The following is a 3,170-nucleotide window of genomic DNA, read 5'->3' on the forward strand; positions in this document are numbered from 1 at the left end:
GCTTCTGAGTCTAAAAACATCCCACAAAAAATTATTAGTCAACTTAATTTTAACCAGACTTTTTTAAAACTGTACTAGGTGTAGTTTAAAAAAATAATAGCAGTACTGGTTGCTTGTGGATTAGTAAGAGTTTGACTGTCCAGATGAAGTATCCAGATTTTGCTTTTCCATTTGTCCTTTGGCTGTTTCCAGATTTTAAGAGAATTTTAGGAGGAATACTAACTTTCCTTTACAATTTTCTTGAGGAAAGTTACTGTCCACTGGAAGACTTAATCATCTTTGGCTGCTTTCCACAGAAAGTTTTGTTTTTATCTCTGCATGTGAATGAGAAAGCAGCATTATGAATAAGATAGACATTTTAGGCATCTAAGACTGATTATGTTCAAAGGAGCAGCAGCACCTGTTTCCTTTGAACCCCTTCTGTTACACTGCTTGTGGGCTACAGATTTCTAGGCACTGAGAAAAAGAAGTTGAAAAAGGTAACTGAGGGTTTGCCTCAAGGCAAACTGCTTACGAGAAGATTTGGTTGGCTCTGTAAAAGTGATGAGCCCAGCTTTTTTCTGGGGGCTACAGTTATTTAGGATCCAAAAGCAGGTCTTAGGCATTGTGTGAATTGACAAACCTGGACTTTGCTATCAGAAAGGCATTAAGATTGGCTTCCAGCACTACCTATACTAGAAGTGTGAGAATAGGCTCATTCTGCCAATTCCAGAATCGGAGCCAGTCCTTGAGCTTTGAAATAATGCAGAATCATGACCTTCTGTCTATGAGGGTAGCTGAACTCAGCAACTGTAAATTAATAGCTACAATTTCAGAGTATGTAGTGTGTGGGGAAGGAAGGGAAGTTCTTCACGAACCATTTGTCCTCTTGGCCCTTACACTGATTATCACTATAATGTTAATTTGAAATGAATATGAATATAAACATTCATTCTGGTAGTGAGACAGGTACTATCTAGTAGAACCATTTTCAGATGGTTCATTATTATAAGTACTGTTCACAGGACTATTAAACTTTGAGTTAATGGCTTTGAAGATATCTTTGAAGTAAGAAATCATGTTTATGGGTATGGGTTTGATAAACTGGGCTTCTGATTTCCTGTGACAAAGAACATGAAATACCAACTCATGTTGACTCTAGGTGCCTATGACCTAACATACTGAAGGGAAAATATTTTTATCAGCAATTTTACACAAAACGGAACCAAGGGGTGCTAGAGGTTTTGGGCAGGGCACCAACATCCTAAATTCCATGTTTAACCTATGTAATCTATTCTTCACATAGCAGCTAAAATAATTTTAAGTAAATTCAATGTCATTTCCTTGCTTAGAACTTTTATAGCTTCCCACCGTGCTGAGAGTAAAATCTAAACTCCTTAACCGAGATAGCTGGTTTTCTGCCTCTCTCCTTTCATAGCACACTGCCTTCTGGCCTGGTAGGCTTGCTTTTTGTGCCTTCTAAGATAGCAAGCTCTTTCCTGTCTCAGGTCTTTTGAAATTATAGTTTCTTGCCTAGAGTTCGTTTCCCCAGATTGTTCAGATGGCTTGTTGCTTATCCTCTGGACCGAACATATCCCCTGTTTATTTACTCCATGGCTCTAATTCTTTGTTTACTTAGTCTTTTTTATCAGACTAAGCTCCATGAAATCAGGGTGCTCTCTTCGTGGGTGCTCAGTTATTAATTGAAGGGAAGGATAAAAGGAGGAAAAAGAGGCCCACAGCAATCTAGGCATTTCTGTTAGAGAGCGGATCACTATCAAGGAAGTTTCCCATGGAAAATAGAGATCTCATACAGCAAATTTTTGAGCGTGTCGGGGAGACGGGCAAAGGCAAAGGTCTAAGGAGGCAACTTTCTGATAAGCCTTTTCACTAACCAGTACCACAGATGATACCCACTGTCATCCTTCCCTTCACCTGGGAAGGCCATAGTTCCTATATGTCAACTTTGAAAGAAAAGATGTATAGTGGATACATGTTTTTGTCCTTCAAATACCCCATGTTCTTTTTTTAGTAATAACTCCCAACTGAGCATATGACACAAGTTGGGACATTTACAGTATTTCTGTCCCTTTCTAAGGCAGTGGTTCTCAGACTTTAGTGTGCATCAGATCCAACTGGAGAGCTTCTTAAAATTTGGATTACTCAGCCTCACCCCTATAGTCTTGAGTGGGTCCAATGATTTGCATTTCTAACAAATTCCCTGATGATATAATGCTGATCTAGGGAACCACTGGATAGACATTTGAGCCAAGCCAGACTAATCAGAATATCTGGGACTTTTCACGTTGGAGGCAGGAAAAGAAGCCCCTTTTTTCTGGTCACAAAGCTGTAAGGATATGGGATCTGAACTGCCATGTACCCCTGCCATGCAGAGAAGCCAGTTCAAGAGAATCTAACATAGGAGCATAGTCAAGAGATGGAGAAGCACTCGATTCAGTCATCCTGTAGACCAAACCCACCACTGTCTTCCCATAGTCTATGTGAGCCGATAAATTTATCACCTTAATATATTAGGGGCTGTGCTATTTTCTTTACATAATTTCTTCTTATCCTCAGCAAACCTGTGAAGCAGTTGGCATTAGCCCCATTTTACAGTAATGTAAACTGATTCTCAAAGTAGTGAAGTAATTCCAACCAAATTTGAATCTAGTCTGTGCTTTTTTCCATTACCCCATGTAATTAATAGAACTTAAAGTTGGTATTTTTAGTAGATCAGGCTTTTCTCACTAGGAATTTGCTCACAACCTCTTTTCCATAGTTATATGAAACCTGTAGTCCAGGGGTGACAGATTTCTGGCCCATGGACTACTTTGACCCACAAATGTGAAATGTTCGGCTAGTCAGCCAAAACCTAAAATTCTTTCAGTGCCTTTAGCATCATGTGCTTCTCAGTTTTCCAGTGTCTCCCACCTCTTATTATACCAAACCTATGCTAGCATATGGTTCGCTACCCCTCAAGCCTCAGTCTAGGCCTGAGCTTCTGCATCTGTTCAGGCTTCACTTCCCATCTCTGCAGTAGCTGACTGAAAGTCTACCTATCCAGCTCGGGATTAGATCCTGCCTTTTCCTTCAACATCCCTTGATTTTATGAGCAAATGGTGTTGCTTAAGAGTTGTCTTTTTTCTTTTGCCTTTGTTCAAGTTAAGACCCTATCCCTACCTCATGATTTC

The sequence above is a fragment of the Rousettus aegyptiacus genome, unplaced genomic scaffold, assembly GCF_014176215.1.
Source record: "Rousettus aegyptiacus isolate mRouAeg1 unplaced genomic scaffold, mRouAeg1.p scaffold_m13_p_1, whole genome shotgun sequence".
Classification (NCBI taxonomy): Eukaryota; Metazoa; Chordata; class Mammalia; order Chiroptera; family Pteropodidae; genus Rousettus; species Rousettus aegyptiacus.